The following is a 21,160-nucleotide window of genomic DNA, read 5'->3' as shown; positions in this document are numbered from 1 at the left end:
GAACTAAAAAGAAATAGTAAAAGAATGTATCCAAAGACAATAAAACCGTAAAAAATATATGAGGAAAAATGAAGTATGATGAAGAATGCCAAAAAAAAAACAGAATTGACAAGAAAAATGCTACAAAACATCTAGGTAATAACAGTACAAAAAATAAACGAGGATAGAGAGAATGAAGAAACTAAGTGATTGAAGAATTCAGATATTTAGGGGTGAAAATAGAAAAAAGGGGGCATGAAGAACAGGAGATTAAAACCAGAAGGACAAAAGGAAATAATAAATTACGGATTGTAATGAAGACTGATGATGTCTAAATACATGTCAAGGAATCTAAGAAATGAAAATATGTGGACACAGTTTGCTGAAAAAATCAAAAATAATAATCTTTTTGAAAGATGGGAGAGGAATATATTAAGAGTAATATAAGGAGATTTAAGACGAAGAACTATACAGAAGCAGAATAAATAAGGAAATAGAACAACTATATAAGAAACCAAAAATATTGACAGTAATTAAAACACAGAGAATACGATGATTAGGACACATCTAATGACTTCAAAATGTAAGAATGACGAAAATGGTCCTCTCCCAAAAAACAATCCAGGATGAAGGAGAGGTAGACGACGAAAAAGATGTACAAAGAATAAACATAAATGATAAGAAGAATAAAGCAGCAGATAGAATGAACTAAAAAGAAGTAGTAAAAGAATGTATCCAAAGACAATAAAACTGGAGTAGAATATATGAGACGAACATAAAGAATGAAAGAAAAGTTTGGAATGATGAAGAATGCCAAAAAAATAACAAAAATCCTAAAAAAATCCAGTTAATTACAGTGAAAGAAATAAGGGGAGAAAAAATGAACTCTTTTTTAAACTTGCAAAAACAAAAAAAGGAGATACAACGAGAAGAAATTAAAAGTGAGATGAAAAAACCTTTCGATACTAATTCAAGTAAGGATCATTTTTAATTTCTAATGGGTTGAAGAATTCACATATTTAGTGGTCAAAAATAGAAACAAAGGAAAAGAACAGGAAATTAAGAACATTAAAGGAAATAATAAATTTTGGAGTGTAACGAAAACTGATGAAATCTAAATGCGTCTCAAGGAGTCTAAGAATTTGGGGATACAGGATGGTGAAAAAATCAGAAATAGACCTTTTTAGAAAGACGGGACAGGAAAATATTCAATGTAACATACGGAGAATAAAGATAAAGAACTATGGAGAAGAAGAACAAATAAGGAAATGGAAGAAAAAAAATAAAAAACATTGACAAAATTCAGACGGAAAATACGATGATGACGAAAATGGTCCTCTTCCAAAAACCAATCCAGATAAGAGGAGAGAGAGAGAGCACAAAAGAGTTGAAAAGGTAATGTACTGCAAGATATAAACAATAAACATGAATGATTGGAATAATAAAGCAACAGATAGATAGCAGTAGAAATAGGTACATAGTAAAATAATGCATTCTAAGTCTGTAAAAACGCAGTAAAATATATTAAAAGAAGATAATGTTAAAAATTATAACGGTATTATTTTATTATTTTAATCAGATATGAAAATTGTATTAAGCCCGAGGCCTTCAAGGCCTGTAATAAAACAATTTAAATAAATAAAAAACAGGAAAATCGTTTTTCATTAAAGATACTCTGCTAAATGTCAAGATGAAATAATTTCATAACGTTGAAAATCAACCGCATTCGTTAACAACTGGGCTGTAACCTTTAGGTTACAAAACTTTATTAAGTAGTATACAGAAACAGCGTGCTTACAATTTAACATATTTACAGTAAAATTGTAATTTGATAATAATGGTTTGTGGAACAACCTTTCCAAAAAAAGAACTTTAAAATTTCACCCGTTGCTAGTAATATTTCACTTTCTATAAAGTATGACAGGCCGATAAATTAAGTTCCTGTTGAGATTAAAACATACATCAGGAATGTGATTGCTCTCAGAAACAGTAAAATTTAAATCAAACATTTTGATAGGATAAGCATCGCCCGAAATAAACTGCGTAACAGCTTTAAGAAGCTTTCTGCAACAGTAAAGTCATAAACGTGTTAACTCGTCACGAAGTAAACAGTTTACGAAATCAGCGCATGAAGTTGTACACACAATGATTTCTACAGAAAATTTTAATTAAACAACATATTATTACCGCAGCCAAACCATCCACTAAACAATTAGAGCCGAGATATCCATCACCAGATAATTGGTGTCGTTTCCCGAGAAACCGCATTGCCGCTGTTTTCAATCAACCAGCAAAAAGCTAATAAGCGAAGTGATAAGTGAGCGTTTGAAACCCCCTTCTCATCTCGGACATTAACCGTGAATAAAAGAAAAAAGAAGAGCCCCCTTCACATTTCTCACTTTTTCCTGCTCAACTCCAGATAACCGTCGGTGTTTTCATTCAACCGAACAATAAATCAACAACAATCGCAATTACTTTTCTGCTATTTCTGTTTCTATTATTTTCTGGTTATTGCCCCCCGAGCTTGCACCGAACGAGGCTCCGAGAACGTTGTTTTGCTCATTTCGGATAATTCCAAGACAAACATCGAAGTTTGCTCGGCCGTAATAATAAAAAACAAAAAGCGAAGACAACAGCCGGAGTGAAGAAAACAGCAGTTGACGGTCGACATGTCGGGGAAAAAACGGACGCAGTGAATAGTGAAATATGGTTTTACTGTTTTAGTTTGACTGCGCTTTTCGCGTTAAGTAACTGAATAAATTTACAAATCTTGATGGTAAACAGTCCGCCAAACCGAAACGACCAAGTAGGTCGACGACCCACTGACAAACATAATCTTTGACTTGCGATTAACGGATGATGGAGTCGTAATCGCGCAAAAATAAAAATTTTATTGGACGAGAGCTGGCGTGTTCCTACCCGGAGCAAAATACTGCTTCGGAAGTTCGTTGATATTCTTCCGTCGCGGAAAGTTTGGCAATATATTTCGGGCTAATCCGGAAGTAACTTCTTTGCTGTTGTAACAGAAGTTTTCGCTGGGTCGTTAAATGCTCCCCGTATTTGAAAAAATAAAAAGTTATTTACGTTGGACTTTGCTCACTTTCGAGCCACTAGCAGCGCAGGAACGCATCGAGTTTTTGAAAAGGATCAAGTTGTTAATTTGGGTATGTACAATGTTCAATGTAACACCAACAACAGTTTTTAATTTACGCGTTTTTTAAAATTTACATCATCAACTTTCCGGATGGGAGGATGGGACGAATACGAAAAAAAAAACTCGATATTTTGTAACGACTGAATATTAGTGTCAAAATCTCTGAATAATGTGCAAGCAAAAACAAATTAAAGTTTCGCGATCCCCTCTACTATGCTATGGCTCACCGTTAGCAATCCAGAGTCCAGCCACAACACGGCGAAAACAATGGCTGTCTATATGCAACGATTGGTAATTTTGCACTGCAGACTACATTGGACCAAAGCAATTTCTATCTCGTCCCTCGCCCTCTTTTCCCCACACCACCCCTCGGTGGTTTAGAGAGCTTTTATTTTTGGCGACCTTCAAGCATTCAGGTAACGCCGTAAACGCAGTGGAGGTCAGTCGACGTTCGGACACAATTTCAAAACCGAAATAACTAAATTTATCATCAATTTATTGAAACGGATGAATAGACGGAAATCTTGGTAGTGTGTGATCACCTACAGGATCTTGAACTAGTGTTATTAGAGATTTTCTGTGTAATGAAATCGTGAAAACGGGAGATCGGCATTTTCGTATTCTACGAGCTGCGAAACGTTGAAAAAACTCTGAAACCTAAAAAAAATATATTGGTTAAAATGACCCTATGACAATATTTCTTATAATTCTTGTAATAAATGAGAAAATTCACGGTATCTCAAGTCCCGTTTTTTTTCTTCGGCCAGAAATCAATAAACATGAAAAAATAACTAGCAACGAACATAATGGCCATCAGTCCAATCGCTTTCGTTTCAATAAATTATTGTTCTGTGGCCGCCTACTACAAGTATTATATGTAATGGGGTCCATCGGACGAATGGCCTTTGTCAAATTTTGTAGGTATATTTCTTGTAGATGGTGAAACGCTAACCAAAAGTTGGCTAATCATCCCCACCACTAATCGAATGACGTAAATCTTATTTAAATTTTATAAAATAACGTACTCCTCCATTTGCGGTTTATGAGTCCATGTCGAGTTTTTACCTTAGGGATCCAGATTTTTGAAAAAAAAAAAATCAAAATTGGTAACTACATTTTACAATTTAATTATAAAATTGCAAAATCGGATACTTTGAAATCTTGCAAACGTTTTAAGATTATCGAAAGCATGGTAAGTGGTTAATCAAAATTTATCAGTTCATGGTTCCTACATTTGTGGAGTTTTGTCGAATATTTGTTTTTTAAATTTTAAAAAGTAACATAGTCCTTAGTGTTTATGAACCCGCGTTGAATTCTTATCCTAGACATTGAGATTTTTGGAAAAAACTCAATCTAACAATTTTTCGATTTCTCAATTTTTCGAATTTTCGTTTTTTTCAACTTTCGATTTCCCAAATTTTCGATATTTTAGTTTTGGGATTTTTCATTTTTTACTTCCCGAGCGTAAGCAAAGGAAGTATTGTAATCGAGTCCGTCGGCCGACTCTCTACTTTTACGTTTTCTCGATCTTTCATGACCCCTAGAAGACGAAGAAATAGGTCTCCCATTTCCGTCTGTCTGTCCGTCTGTCCGTCTGTCCGTCCGTCTGTCCGCCTGTCCGTCCGTCTGTCCGTCTGTCCGTCTGTCCGTCCGTCTGTCCGTCTGTCCGTCTGTTGTCCCGAATTTTTATTAGACAGATAATCTCCGAAAGTACTCGACCGATTGTTGTGAAATTTTGTACTTATATTAAGAATATCATGTAGATGGTAAAACGCTAACCAAAATTTGTCTAATCATCCCCACCACTAAAGCGATGACGTCACTTCAAAATTGTACATAGTAAATGGGTTTTCAATTGTATAAAATAACATAGTCCTACACATGTAGTTTACAACTCTGAATCGAATTTTCACCCGAAACGTCCAGATTTTTGGAAAAAAAATCAAAATTATAAAACAACATTTTGAAATTTAATTTTTAATCTGCTAACCAGAATGCTTTGAAATATTGCAGATGTTTTAAGGCTATAAAGAGCATCATAAATCTTTAGTCAAAAAATATTTGCTTATCCCCTCCAAAAACTTGATGACGTCAGCTCAAAAGTTTGTGGAATAAATCATATCTAAAATGTACAAAATATGATGAGTCTGTACTTGTGATCTATCACTCCATTCATATTTTTTGGATTTGCATATACAGGGTGACTCAAAAAAATTAATGAATGCGTAAATATATTTTATTGATTTAATCAGGAACTACAAAACCGAATGCTCTGAAATCTTGCAGATGTTTTAAGGTCATAAAGAGCATAATAAATGTTTAGTCAAAATATATTTGCTTATCCCCTCCAAAAACTTGATGACGTCAGCTCGAAAGTTTGCCGAATAAATCATATCTAAAATGTACAAAATATGATGAGCCTGTACTTGTCATTTATCACTCCATTCATATTTTTTGGATTTGCATATACAGAGTGACTCAAAAAAATTAATGAATGCGCAAATATATTTTATTGATTTAATCAGGAACTACAAAACGGAATGCTCTGACATCTTGCAGATGTTTTAAGGTTATAAAGAGCATAATAAATGTTTAGTCAAAATATATTTGCTTATCCCCTCCAAAAACTTGATGACGTCAGCTCGAAAGTTTGCCGATTAAATCATATCTAAAATGTACAAAATATGATGAGCCTGTACTTGTCATTTATCACTCCATTCATATTTTTTGGATTTGCATATACAGAGTGACTCAAAAAAATTAATGAATGCGTAAATATATTTTATTGATTTAATCAGGAACTACAAAACGGAATGCTCTGACATCTTGCAGATGTTTTAAGGTTATAAAGAGCATAATAAATGTTTAGTCAAAATATATTTGCTTATCCCCTCCAAAAACTTGATGACGTCAGCTCGAAAATTTGCCGAATAAATCATATCTAAAATGCACAAAATATGATCAGTCTGTACTTGTGATCTATCACTCCATTCATATTTTTTGGATTTGCATATACAGGGTGATTCAAGAAAATAAATGAAAGCGTAAATTTATTTTACTGATTTACTCAGGAACTACAAAACCGAATGCTTCGAAATCTTGAAGATATTTTAAAATTATCATAAGCATGGTAAATTTTTGATCAAAATGTATTTGGTCGTCCCCCCTAAAAAATTTATGACGTCACCCCAAAATTTTGCTGAAAAAATGCCATCTTCAATGTGTAAAGTATGATGAGTCCATACTTGTGATTTATCACTGCATTAAAATTTTTAATATTTGCTTATACAGGGTGTCTGAAAAAAATTAATGACGGAGTGAATTGATTTTGCAAAACTGAATACTTAGAAATCTTGACGTTTTGAAGTTATTGTAAGCGTGGTAACTGTTTAATCAAAATGTATCTCTTTATCAACCCCAAAAAAAATTCATTACGTCTTCTCACAATTTTGCTGAATAAAGTATATGATCTGACTATACTTTTAAAATTTTTAATATTTGCTTATACAGGGTGTCTGAAAAAAATTAATGACGGAGTGAATTGATTTTGCAAAACTGAATACTTAGAAATCTTGACGTTTTGAAGTTATTGTAAGCATGGTAACTGTTTAATCAAAATGTATCTCTTCATCAACCCCAAAAAAAATTCATTACGTCCTCTCAGAATTTTGCTGAATAAAGTATATGATCTGACTATACTTGTAAAATTTTTGATATTTGCTTATACAGGGTGTCTGAAAAAAATTAATGACGGAGTGAATTGATTTTGCAAAACTGAATACTTAGAAATCTTGACGTTTTGAAGTTATTGTAAGCATGGTAACTGTTTAATCAAAATGTATCTCTTTATCAACCCCAAAAAAAATTCATTACGTCTTCTCACAATTTTACTGAATAAAGTATATGATCTGACTACACTTGTAACTAATCATTGCATTCAAATTTTTTAACTTGCTTATACAGGGTGACTCAAAAAAAGAAATGAATCAGTCACTTTATTTTAGTGAATAAATCAAGAATTGCTAAACTGAATATTTTGAAATCTTGCAGATGGTTAAAATTGATTGTGAGCATGGTAAATTGTTAATGAAAATATATCTGTTTATTCCCCCGAAAAAATTCATGACGTCATCTACAATTTTTGCCAAAAAAGTTTAACTCAAAATGTGCAAAATATGATGAGTTTTAACATAAGCAACTGTGGCCTGTGGTTTAGTGGAGGTGGAGTGTGCAGTGCAATTAGAAGTTCCGGTAACAGATCCCGGCACTTCCAACTTTTTTCGCTCATCAAATCAAGAACAGCACTTCCGATTTTCGCAACAATAATGTTATAATATTTATTTATTTGTTATTGTGTGTTCGTGAATAAGCACCATAAATAGCAAATGTTGAAATTTTTTTTTGTGATCGGAAGAATATCTCTTAATCATTTCATATATTGTCAATACATGATTAACTTCGACTGTTAATGTTTATACAATACATCGAGAGAAGCAGAGAAAAAGTACATATGCATTTGCTTCAGTTACGTCACTGACCGTGTCATTTCTTTATCGCACGTTGAGACATAGTTTATATAAACAAACTCCCAGCCATAGCAAAAAGCGGAAGTTGGTAACGACGAGGGGCGCGGGGGGAATCACTTGTTTGGGTGGCGAGACGAAACAGTTGCGATTGCGAAATGCGAAGCCAATTCGAAAAAAACTGTTGAAGAGTGAATGTCATTGAGGATATATATCTCCAAATTTTAAAAATTGGACCAAGTTACAATAATTGTTGCCTGGTAAGTGCAGATATTTTGGATTTGCATATACGGGGTGATTCAAGAAAATAAATGAAAGCGTAAATTTATTTTATTGATTTACTCAGGAACTACAAAACCGAATGCTTCGAAATCTTGAAGATATTTTAAAATTATCATAAGCATGGTAAATTTTTGATCAAAACGTATTTGGTCGTCCCCCCTAAAAAATTTATGACGTCACCACAAAATTTTGCTGAATAAATCCTATCTAAAATGTACAAAATATGGTGAGTCTCTTCTTGTAATTTGTCATTCCATTCAAATTTTTTCGATTTGCATAAACAGGGTGACTCAAAAAAATTAATGAATGCGTAAATTTATTTTATTGATTTAATCAGGAACTACAAAACCGAATGCTTTGAAATCTTGCAGATGTTTTAAGGTTATAAAGAGCATAATAAATTTTTAGTCAAAATATATTTGGTTATCTTCTACAAAAAACTGATGACGTCAGCTCAAAAGTTTGCCGAATAAATCGTATCTAAAATGTACAAAATATGGTGAGTCTCTTCTTGTAATTTGTCATTCCATTCAAATTTTTTCGATTTGCATAAACAGGGTGACTCAAAAAAATTAATGAATGCGTAAATTTATTTTATTGATTTAATCAGGAACTACAAAACCGAATGCTTTGAAATCTTGCAGATGTTTTAAGGTTATAAAGAGCATAATAAATTTTTAGTCAAAATATATTTGGTTATCTTCTACAAAAAACTGATGACGTCAGCTCAAAAGTTTGCCGAATAAATCGTATCTAAAATGTACAAAATATGATGAGTCTGTACTTGTGATTTATCATTTCATTCATATTTTTGGATTTGCATATGCAGGGTGACTCAAAAAAATTAATGAAGGCGTGAATTTATTTTATCGATTTAATCAGGAATTACAAAACCGAATGCTTTGAAATCTTGGGAATATTCTAAAGTTATTATAAGCATGGTAAACTTTTGTTCAAAATGTATTTGTTCATCCCTCCTAAAAAAATTGATGACGTCACCCTTAAATTTTGCTGAATAAATCCTATCTAAAATGCAAAAAATATGATGAGTTTGTACTTGTGATTTATCATTCCATTCATATTTTTTAGATTTTCTTAAGAGGTGGTTCAAAAAAATTAATGAAGTCAATTTATTTTATTGATTAAATTAAAGGCAACACTTATTATTAGTATTACACCCCAACCAACCCAATTTGGTAGACAAAAAATTTGTTAAAGGAAAAACTCGGTTGAAACATAAGGGTAGCATGCTTATTTACATTGACTTTAACATTACAGACCTGCATTTGTTTTATGCGTTCACTTGGTTCCGCGAATGTGAAATAGACATGTTTATAATCAACCAATTGTGAATTTCACCGTCAAGAATTAAAATAAAACCCAATGTTTTATATAATAAGCGGAAGTCGAAGCAATAAAACCGATGGTCGTTTTGTTTACAGTTTCTCTGTTTGACTCTCAAGTATGCTGTTACGCCTGTCATCTTAAATTAAGAATGTTTATACATACACGATTTTCAGCTGCCTGGGATACGTATACGTGAGTAAATTGTTTCGTTATTTTATTGATTATTACAAATCAATATTCAAAACGACCCAATTCATTTTCCCGAAAATTTGAGAATATAATAATTTTATTCTTAGTATTACACTACATCTATCCCAAACTGATATACGTGTCCTTGCAAAAATGTTGATGACGTCATCGCAATTTTTTTTTAAATTCCCACTACAAAAATGTAATGAGAAAAAACACAATAGGCATGCAGTCGTCAAGTTTCCGACAGCGAGGGAAGTACTGTCTAAACTCTTTAGACCAATTTTTTTCCTCAATTTTTCGATATCTCGATTTTTCAATTTTTCGATTTCTCAATATTTCAACGTTTCAAATGTGGGATTTTTCAATTTGTCGATTCTTCAATTTTTCTTTCACTTTTCAAATTTTCGATATTTCAGTTTGGGTACTTTTCAATTTTTTGAAAATTCGATTTCTCAATTTTTTTTACTTTTTAAAATTTTAGATCTTTCGATTACTCAGTTTTGGATTTTTCGGTTTTTCACTTTGTAAAATTTTTTATTTCTCGATTTATCGAGATTCCGATGTTTCGATTTTTTGATTATTCAATTTCTCGAATTTTCAACTTTCGATTTCCCAAATTTTCGATATTTCAGTTTTGGGATTTTTCATTTTTTTTATTCCTCAATTTTTCGATTCTTTTATTTCCCGACGTTTCAATTTTTCAATTTTTCGATATTTCAGTTTTGGGATTTGTCAATTGTTCGATTCTTCAGATTTTCGATTTCTCAGTTTTCCAATGTTTCACTTTTACAATTTTTCAATTTTTAACATTTCTAAATGTTCAGTTTCTCAATTTCTCGATTTATTGATTTTTTGGTTTTCCTAATTCTCGAATTTACGACTTTTCAGTGTTTCGATTTTTCAGTTTTTCAATTTTTTGATTTTTAGGTTTTTAGTTTTTCAATTTTCCAATCTCGATTTTTCAAATTTTTCGATTTCTCAATTTTTCAATGTTTCAATTTTGGTATTTTTCAATTTATCGATTTCTTTTTTCGATATTTCAGTTTGGGTACTTTTCAATTTTTCGACTATTCGATTTCTCGATTTTTTACTTTTGGAATTTTTAAATCCTTCGATTTTTAAGTTTTAGATTTCTCGATTTTTCATCTTTCAATTTCCCGATCTATCAATTTTTCGACTTCTCGGTTCTAGATTTTTCAGTTTTTCACTTTTTAAAATTTTTTATTTCTCAATTTATCGAGATGCCGATGTTTCGATTTTTTGATTATTCAATGTCTCGATATTCAATTTTTCGATATTTCAGGTTTGGGATTTTTCAATTACTCGATTCTTCCAATTTTCGATTTCCTCATTTTTCGGTTTCTCACTTTTCCGATGTTTCGCTTTTACAATTTTTCAATTTTTGACATTTTTAAATTTTCAGTTTCTCAATTTCTCGATTCATTGATTTTTTGATTTTCCCATTTCCCGATTTCACGACTTTTCAATGTATCGATTTTTCAGTTTTTCAATGTTTCGATATCTCGATTTTTCAATTTTTTAATTTCTCGATTTTCAATTTTAGATATTTCGTTTTTGGGATTTTTCGATTGCTCGATTCTTCCAATTTTCGATTTCGCGATTTCTTCCTTTTTCGATTTGTCAGTTTTTCGATGTTTCTGAATGTCCCGATTAATTGATTTTTTTGATTTTTCGATTTCTCGATTTTACAACTTTTCAATGTCTCAATTTTTCAATTTTTTGATTTTTGGTTTTTCCATTTTTCGATATCTAGATTTTTAAAATTTTCGATTTCTCAATTTTTCAATGTTTTAATTCTGAAATTTTTCAGTTTATCGATTCTTCAATTTTTCTTCCACTTCTCAAATTTTCGATACTTCAGCTTGGGTACTTTTCAGCTTTTTGAAAATTCGATTTCTCAATTTTTTTTACTTTTTAAAATTTTAGATCTTTCGATTTTTGATGTTTCAATTCCTCGATCAATCAGTTTTTTCGGTTTTTACTTTTTAAAATTTATCGAGATTCCGATGTTTCGATTTTTTGATTATTCAATTTCTCGAATTTTCAACTTTCGATATCCCAAATTTTCGATATTTCAGTTTTGGGGTTTTTCATTTTTATTATTCCTCAATTTTTCGATTCTTTAATTTCTCGACGTTTCAATTTTTCAATTTCTCGATGTTCAATTGTTCGACTCTTCAGATTTTCGATTTCTCAGTTTTGCGATGTTTCAGTTTTACAATATTTCAATTTTTAACATTTCTAAATGTTCAGTTTCTGAATTTCTGGATTTATTGATTTTTTTATTTTACCAATTCTCGAATTTACGACTTTTCAGTGTTTCAATTTTTCAATTTTTCAGTTTTTCAATTTTTTGATTTTTAGGTTTTTGGTTTTTCAATTTTCCAATATCGATTTTTCAAATTTTTCGATTTCTCAATTTTTCAATTTATCGATTCTTCAATTTATCAAATTTTCGATATTTCAGTTTGGGTATTTTTCAATTCTTCAACTATTCGATTCCTCAATTTTTTACTTTTGGATTTTTAAATCCTTCAATTTTTGAATTTTAGATTTTTCGAATTCTCATTTTTCAATTTTTAACATTTTAGATCTTTCGTTTTTGGATCTTTCAATTTCTCGATCTATCAATTTTTCGACTTCTCGGTTTTAGATTTTTCGGATTTTCACTTTTTAAAATTTGTTATTTCTCAATTTATCGATACTTCAGTTTTTCAATTTTTCAATTTTTGACATTTCGAAATTTTCAGTTTCTCAATTTCTCGATTCATTGATTTTTTGATTTTCCCATTTCCCGATTTCACGACTTTTCAATGTATCGATTTTTCACTTTTTCAATTTTTCGATATCTCGATTTTTCAATTTTTCGATTCTTCAATTTTTCTTCCATTTTTCAAATTTTCGATATTTCGATTTGGGTACTTTTCAGTTTTTCCACTATTCGATTTCTCAATTTTTTTACTTTTTGATTTTTAAATTTCTCCATTTTTAAATTTTAGATTTTTCGGTCTTTTACTTTTTAAAATTTTTTATTTCTCGGTTTATCGAGATTCCGATGTTTCGATTGTTTGATTATTCAATTTCCCGATTTTTCAATTTTTAAGTTCTATTTTTCGATTTTTTCAATTTCTCAATTTTTCTAAATTTTGGATTTTCGATTTCTCGGTTTTTCAATTTTTACAATTTTAGATTTTCTGATTTCTCGATTTTTCTGTTGTTTTAAATTTTTTATTTTCGATTTTTTTCATGTTTCAATTTTTCGATTTAAAAATTTTATTATCTACGTGACTGATTTACATTTTTGCAATCAGTTTTGCATTTTCTCAGATAAATTGCAAAATTTTATTGTGCCATTTTTGGATATTTCAATTTTTGGATTTCCAGCTATTTCCTTTATTTTCAGTATTTCGATTTAACAATTCGTATACATACTTTTTTCGGTTTTGCACTTTTTCCATTTTTAAGTTTCAGTCTTTCAATATGCGAATTTTTCATTTCTCCAAATTTTCGATTTGCAATTTTTCGTTTAGGTTTTTGATTTTCTTTATTTTTCCCAATTTTTCGATTTTTAAATAGTTAATAATAATGTTTTGCTTTTTCAATTTCAATTTTTCGTTCCTGCAGTTTTTGGATTTGAAATTTTTCGATTTTTAATTTTTTTTTGTTTCTTCAGTTTTACAATATGTAACTCATCGAGTATTCATTTTAAAAATTTTGAGTTTTTCTCTTTTCCTACTTTTGGATGTTTCAATTTTTCATTTTGTTTCTTATTTTTTTCAATTTTGCTGTGTTTCAATGTTCTTAGAAAAAAAACACGTGTGTCCAATTGAAAGTAAAGTTGGATTAATAAACCACAGCTATATAGCATATCATTTTACACAGTTTAGACAAGCTTTATTTAACAAAATTTTTAGATGATGTCATCAAATTTTTGGTGGAGAACGAATTCTGGTTCCCGTTTTCTCATTCTTAATATAAACCCAAAATGAATTAAACATCTGCCCTGCAAGTTTGGAGAAGGAAAAGGAAGCTACTTTTTCATGTTGTAGAAACTAGAAACTTTGTTAAAGATATGACACTTTCGATATTGCTTTTGAGTAGCGCTCATATTTTAACTTCGACTGTTTACGTTTATACATTGGAAGAATTCAACGATTAAGCACGCATAAAATTTGCGGCGGCAGAAAATAAATCGCAAAGCTAAGTCAATGTTTCTAGTGAGTTGGAAAATATTTCGAACAACAATTTGGCAACAACACATATGAATCTTAAATTGGCCAGAAATTTAGGTGTACCGCTCTTAATTAGATCAATAAAAAAAGGAAACACCGCAGCAAATCAACCCCGAAACAGTTCATGTGCAAAGCAGACGGTCTCCCAAGAGTTCCATTAATCAGGCTGACGATGCTACGTATTATGTGACTAAGAAGGTTGAAACAATAAAAATATAATAAACAAAATCGAGGTGGATTCATAAACTACAACTATAGGAGTACATTGATGTATAAATTTTAAATGGTTCTGTACATTAACATTTTTTAAAATATATTAACATTTATCTGTACTACGATTATTTGAATTTAATGATCCAAGATACGACTTTGAAAGTGTCGCATTATTATCGTACGATATTTACAACAGTAAAAATAGAGTTTACAATTCATATCGTACACTTTTTATCATATATATAAGATTTCCCAGATAAGATCATTTTTGTTGTCGCTTTTGATGTATTTCTCAGTTCAACAAACACTCGACGCGTGCGAAAATCGCACTTAAAAGCGACCTTTCGTTCGCTCGGCTTACAAGCAGCCTCGGACGTGCTACTCAGCTGTGTTGTGATAAATCCATCATAAATCTGGTTGCTAGAGATACGGCACGCTATAGGGTAAGGCGCTGGATTGATCGTTATAGAAATTTTATGACCAGCATATATCTTTCTTAGTTTAGTTTACCAAAAATAAACGAAAATGTAATTGAAAAAATAACTAGTTTGAAAGTAAAAAAGACCTGTTAAATTACTTGACGTAATAATGTGTAAAAAATTACCGACATAGTTGTAAATTAATCTAATTAATTACTTCCACAAGTGATTAATATCATGATTATTACATGAAACAAAACTCGGAAACACCTGTATAACTGTTCAAAATTCTACAACAACCAGTAACCCTGAACCCCAACAAAGAACTTTTCCCGAGCAAAATGAACACATGTTGGTTAGTAAAATGAGGGTAGGTCACAACAAGAATAACAAGTAGGCAAGGGGCGAGACCTTACACCCGATAATAGATATTTTTGGAAGTCACCCCATTCCAAAAACAGCAGGAGGCCTTGAACACTAGGGATTTTATGAGTCCAGGCCTGCCACCCACACGTAAAAACTGATTTTTAAGATGACATTTCCAAGTACCTAATGATATGCACCTCGTTAATGCGCGCTAGTTTAAAATGTATATTTTTCCATCTAAAAATAACCTCCGGAATTTCGAACAGCGACTTTCATTGCGATAAGTGAATCTTCCCGTTATCAGATAAAAATAAAACCTGAATTTACACCCAGCGATCTCTATTTACACTCCACGGCGTCTAAGCGAGCACCATTAAAAAGATATCAACCTGTATTGTTTGCCTAAATCTGTGATCAACGTTAATTGCGTGTACTTAACCGACTTAATCTAATCTGACTTAAATCTATCAAGGCCAACTGGTTACTTTATACACGATTAATAACACAAGGGACTCTAACCCCCCGTCCCGATAAGGAGAGACAAAACCGGAGACCAAAACGTCACCCCGACCGACGTAGGAACCAAAACGACGCCAATCGATGTCCGAATTTTGGTTTTAGCTTCGGTCCGCGCAAATTTCCGCCGGCAAATCGTCAAGGCCTCCTCGATCCATAATTATCACAGCCCCGAGCGCTTCGCAACAAGTACCGAAGTTTTCCAAATCGAATTCGACGAAAGCACCTTACGAAACAATAGAAGATGCGTGAACCGAGAGCAGAAATGCCAGGCAGTCTACTAGACCGGCGCGTGGACAGTGTTGCCGGCTCGGGCAAGGTAGAGGCGGACATTCAAATTTACAGGGGGTTTATTTAAGTCAAAATTGTGCTATAAACCACGGAAAAGTCATTAGTTTTTAAAAAAGTATCAAGTTACGGTTGCTGTAGGGGTGTTAAAAATGTGTTCCAGGGGCTTTCTTGATCGGATTTTTTTTTAACTTACAATGTAAACGATTTTTCAAGTTTGTAAATAATGTATAATATTTACATCCACTTTATTATCTTTGTGCAACCCTAAATCATGACTAAAATAAACTAGTTTAGTCCAGTGTGAGGTAACCTTTATGAAAACGTAGTCGACACGAAAATAACCACACTTTTTGATAAGTATTGGGATAAAAGCTGGAGCAGCATGTAGAGATTTTTTTAAATAGAGTATATCATACAATCGTGAAAAAGTCGTCTAGCAACTATTGATATTTGATGTTTAAAAAATCATGTTGGCAACACCAACGCGATCCTTGCTCAAAAGAGTTGTAATGTCAACCTTATTATTATTTTAAAAATAAATTTCGTGGTCTACAGGGGATTTTTTCTCGATAATAAGATACAGCTTTTGACCTTTCAAAATGATGTATATTATTTACATCCCTTTTATTTTCTTTGTGCAACCCTAAACCGTATTTAAAAAAAATGAGTCGAAGATTATTTTGACAGAACCCTTGAAGTACAGCCCAACAAATATCGCTTCATTGAAAAATTATAAAAAAACGCTGCGATTTTTGTTTTCTGCTAACCTCTATCAAGTTGAAACCAGTGACATAAATAACATTGCCCTAATTTTTGACTTGAGTTTTTCAATTTTTCCTTTTTTTTTATTTCTTCAATTTTTCGATTTGCAATTTCACGAGTTTTCAAGTTTAAATTGGTTAGTTAACTTTTAAAATTTCTCCAGTTTTCAATTTTTAATTTTCCAATTTTTCGATTCTTTAATTTTTCATTTCCCCAAATTTTCGATTTCCAATTTTTTGTTTCGGTTTTTGATTTTCTTTACTTTACAATTTTTCGTTTTTTCAGTCTCTCGATTTTATATTTTTTTGTTTTTTCAATTCCAATTTTTTCCATTCTTCGTTTCCTCAGTCTTTCAATTTTTCATTTTTTTTTTATTTCTTTAATTTTACGGTGTGTAACTCCTCGAGTATTCATTTTAAAATTTTTCAGTTTTTCAGTTTTGCTACGTTTGGGAGTTTCAATTTTTCATTTGCTTAATTTTTCGTTTTGGTTTATTTTCCTTATTTTTCCGGTTTTTCAATGTCCTGATGTTATTTTTCTTTTTTCGATGTAAAATTTTTGAATTTTTGAATTTTTCGATTTCTCAGCTTTCAGATTTTTTCATTTTTCGTTTTTTCAATTTTGGACTTTTCCAGTTTCTCGATTTTTCAATTTTTCGATTTTTAATTTTTCAATCTTTGAATGTTAGTTTTTCGACTTCACAAGTTTGACGATTCTACAATTTTTGGGTTTTCCAATTTTTCGATTCGATTCGTTTTTTCTTCTTTCCAGTTTTTTCTGTGTAACTCCTCGAGTATTCATTTTAAAAATTTTCAGTTTTTCTCTTTTCCTACTTTTGGATGTTTCAATTTTTCGGTTTTTTAATGTCCTGGTTTTATTTTTCTTTTTTTCGATGTGAAATTTTTAAATTTTTGGATTTCCAAATTTTTGGATTTCTCAACTTAATAATAATAATGATTTATTAACGGATTCACCATTACACAACTTTCAGAGTTTATACTCTTCCGTTTATTCAATTTTGGATTTCCAACTACATATTTCTTTAATTTTCGATATTTCAATTTTACCATACATATTTAGTTTTTTCGATTTTGCACTTTTTCCATTTTTACGTTTCAATCTTTCGATTTTCGAATTTTCCATTTCTCCAAATTTTGGATTAGAAATTTTTCGTTTTGATTTTTTATTCTCCATATTTCTCCAATTTTTCGGTTTTTCAATGTCCTGATTTTATTTTTCTTTTTTTTTCGATCTGAAATTTTTTAATTTTTGGATTTTGCAATTTTTGGATTTCTCAACTTTCGGTTTATTCAATTTTTCACAATTCTCCATTTTGTAATTTTTGGATTTCCAGATATTTCTTTAATTTTCAGTGTTTCGATTTTACAATACATATGTAATTTTTTCGATTTTGCACTTTTTCCATTTTCAAGTTTCAATCCAATTTTCGAATTTTTCATTTCTCTAAATTTTCGTTTAGGTTTTTGATTTTCTTTATTTTTCCAAATTTTTCGCTTTTTCAATAATTAATAATTTTTTGTGTTTCCAAATCCAATTTTTTCATTTTTTTGCTTCTCGAATTTTACTATATGCAACTCATCGTGTATATATTTTAAAATTGTTCAGTTTTTCTCTTTTCCTACTTTTGGATATTTTAATTTTTCATTTTGGTTTTATGTTTTCCTTATATTTTTCGATTTTTCGGTTTTTCAATGTCCTGATTGTATTTTTCGTTTTTTCGATGTAGCATTTCTAAATTTTTGGATTTCTCAACTTTCAGGTTTTATAATTTTCCTTTTATTAAATTTTTCAAAATTTCAATCTTTGATTTTTCAATTCCTCGATTTTGCAATTTTTGAACTTCCAGCTGTTTCTTTAATTTTCAGTATTTCTATTTTACAATACATATTCATTATTTACTTTTTTCAATTTTGCACTTTTTCCATTTTTAATTTTCAATCTTTCGAATTTCTCTAAATTTTCGATTTGCAATTTTTCGTTTAGGTTTTTGATTTTCTTTATTTTCTCCAAATTTTTCGCTTTTTCACTAATTAATAATTATTTTTTGCTTTTTCAACTCCAATTTTTTTAGTTTTTCGTTTCTTCAGTTTTAGATTTGCAATTTTTCAATTTTTTTGTTTCTTCAATTTTACGATGTCATTTTTAAATTTTTAGGTTTTTCTCTTTTCATACTTTTGGATGTTTCAGTTTTTCAGTTGCTTAATTTTTCGTTTTGGTTTTTTATTTTCCTTATTTTTTCAATGTCCTGATTTTATTTGTCTTTTTTTTTAATTTTTCGATTTTTCAATTTTTTGGAATTTCTTAACTTTCAGACTTTTTAATTTTTGGGTTTTCCAATATTTCGATTTTCCACTTTTCAATTCATTAAAATATTTCAATTTTTCTTTTCTTTAGTTCTTCGATTTGCAGTTTTTCGATTTTCCAACTTTTCGAAACACAAAGATGTAAAAATTCCAATATTGTAAAATCGAAAATGAAAAAACGAAAAATGGAAACTTTGAAAAATGTAAAAATTGTAAATCAAGAATTTAAAAATTGAAGCAACGAAAAATTCGAAAATCGAAAGATTGAAACTTAAAAATGGAAAAAGTGCAAAATTGAAAAAACTAAATATGTACATATATACAGGTGGAAATCCAAAAATTGCAAAATCGAGGAATTGAATCAAAGATCGAAATTTTGAAAAATTGAATAAACAGAAAATTATAAAATCGAAAGAAACATTGAAAAAATAAAGGAAACGAAAAAACGAAAAATGAAAAATTCAAAAATCGTAATATCGAAAAATTGCAAATCTAAAAAATGGAAGAAACGATAAACTGAAAAAATTAAAGTTGGAAAACCGGAAAATTACATTGAAAAATAAAGTAAAATGAAAAAATGAAAAATTATTATTAAAAGAAGATCGATAAATAAAATTTTTTGAAAAATAAAGATTTATGTTAAATTAAAGTAAATGTCAATATCAATAATGTTTGTTTCAAGTGAGTTTTTCCATTAGAGAATTTTGTGATGACGTCATTAACATTTTTGCAAGGACAAATATATATTAATTTTGATAGACGCACTGCAATACTAATAAAATAATAAACGAGTCGTTCTGCGTCATTCACTAATTTTTTTGCGTCAGCCTGTATATGTGATTCTAAAAACTATGAGTGCATTCATAAACCACAAGTATAATAGAGTCATAAATAGTCTAGTAAATTTGCAGATTATGTATCGAATAAAAATTCGTACAAACTATAGACCCACTTTTTTCGTCAACGTGGAAAAAACATTTAACTTACGTTCACGAAGTAATAATGCATATTATTTACATCCCTTGTATTTTCTTTATGCAACCCTAAATCGTGATTAAAATAAACCAATTTATTTCAGATCTTGGTCATATTTACACTACGAATAAATTCCCTTAAAAGGTAGATTAAATTACAAACCAAACTTCATACATCAAATATTGACTTCTGTGGAAAAACTTCTGGTTTATGGTATTTGCAGCATTAAATACAGAATGGTAATAAAATACGCACCAAACATGATAAAATCTTTATGCGCTGAAATTATGACAGTTCTATAAAACAATTAAAACCTTCATTTTCCATTAAGGACACCGCTTATACCCGTTGCCGTAGAAACGCACGACGTCATGCAACATTTTTTCTACTAAAATACCTAAATTTCTTTTTCTAATTTTAACACGTAAACATTTCCAAATTGTATTTTAGTTGTTGAAAAAAACCCAAGTTTGCAATTTTTTCCAACCAATAAAGCAAAAGTCACACTTACTCCTCACAACTTTCCCCGAACGATAAATATTCAACAACAAACCGATTACCAGGGAGGCGATATCAAGTTTCGTCGTTTCTCCCGAAACCCGGTAAACCCGGCAACGCCGCCGCTCAGTAACAAAACACAAACACAGCGCAAGCGCCCCCCTCGTCCGTCTCTCTCGCGCCGCCGTGCTGCCGCGACAGCCGTCCTTTTTTAACCTGCAGTGTTGCATCATCGATCCAAGCGGTCGTTTTGAATCCCGTCGTCACATCAAAAGAACAAAGAAAAATCGCCGCTTGATAACAACAATGATAATTGCGTTTGTGCTTACGGACGTGTGCGCTACGGTAAGTGCGAGCGGTTGGGGGGGTGGAGCTCAGCGAGATCGTTCGGCTGGGACGCGATCAGCTGATTGGCGGCTGTCGCGATGACAGCGTTATTGTTTTGTTTTTTTTAATGGACGCTTTACAGTACGACCTACCTTGCGTTATGGTTACGTCGAAAACAACGGGTGACGGGGTCGAAAAACACAAAGTCTAACTGGTCTCAACAAGCACAGCAGCATTCAGCCCAGTGCTGGCGCTGAATACAGCATTATTCGGGGGTACGCATGGCTCGAAGGGGGCGGGCAGCGCGGGGGCAGGCACCACTACCTCGCGCTCCGTCGCACGCGCACCTGGGCGATTGTGAGTCCTTGTCGGGCGAGATGCTGCGCACTGAAAGCGAGATTTTCGACTCTTTAAATTCTTTACTTTGTTTTGATGGCTTTTTGTGATTTTGGGCCGTTTGGCTGCACGACGCGAATAAGCCGAGGGTTGTTTGTGTGGATCATGGGTGGCTTGATTGAAAAATTAGAATGGAAGGTGCGTTGGGTAATTTGACGTTTGTTATTACGTGTTTGGCTGCGGCGGCTACTGGATTTTAATAATAGGACGGGCTCCAATGACAGCGCTGATGGCTTGTTTGCTTTTTATGACTTATGACAGCACGGGAAGCGTAAAGTGTATGTACTTTTTTAAGACGGTGCTCGGTGAGTCATGCGTTTGTAAACGTAGTCGTAAAAATGCT

At 31.3% G+C, this 21,160-nt stretch overlaps 2 protein-coding genes across 11 annotated transcripts in view; one reads left to right on the top strand and one right to left on the bottom strand.

The window, feature by feature from the left end:
* LOC135127822 (tumor protein p53-inducible nuclear protein 2) overlaps nucleotides 1–20,691 on the bottom strand; it is an 86,337-nt gene extending 65,646 nt beyond the window's left edge. For both annotated transcript variants that reach the window (XM_064054462.1, XM_064054464.1), the window contains exon 1: nucleotides 20,574–20,691. The gene's annotated coding sequence lies outside the window, so the exon portion shown is untranslated. The remainder of the gene's footprint in view (nucleotides 1–20,573) is intronic.
* Nucleotides 1–21,160, top strand: part of LOC135127818 (uncharacterized aarF domain-containing protein kinase 5-like) — a 103,373-nt gene that overhangs the window by 65,973 nt on the left and 16,240 nt on the right. The window contains exon 1 of one of the 9 annotated variants that reach the window (XM_064054453.1): nucleotides 2,644–3,143. The exons of 5 other annotated variants lie outside the window; for them this stretch is intronic. The gene's annotated coding sequence lies outside the window, so the exon portion shown is untranslated. Of the gene's footprint in view, nucleotides 1–2,643; nucleotides 3,144–14,245; nucleotides 14,387–20,297; nucleotides 20,440–20,878; nucleotides 20,956–21,160 lie in introns of those variants that run through there. 3 more of the 9 variants (XM_064054451.1, XM_064054450.1, XM_064054456.1) reach the window with 3 other exon arrangements.

Source organism: Zophobas morio, unplaced genomic scaffold (genome assembly GCF_036711695.1).
Source record: "Zophobas morio isolate AGI-343-1 ecotype UQ-CSIRO unplaced genomic scaffold, CSIRO_AGI_Zmor_V1 ptg000012l, whole genome shotgun sequence".
NCBI classification, from domain to species: Eukaryota; Metazoa; Arthropoda; class Insecta; order Coleoptera; family Tenebrionidae; genus Zophobas; species Zophobas morio.
This window is presented reverse-complemented; position numbering and strand designations above follow the sequence as displayed.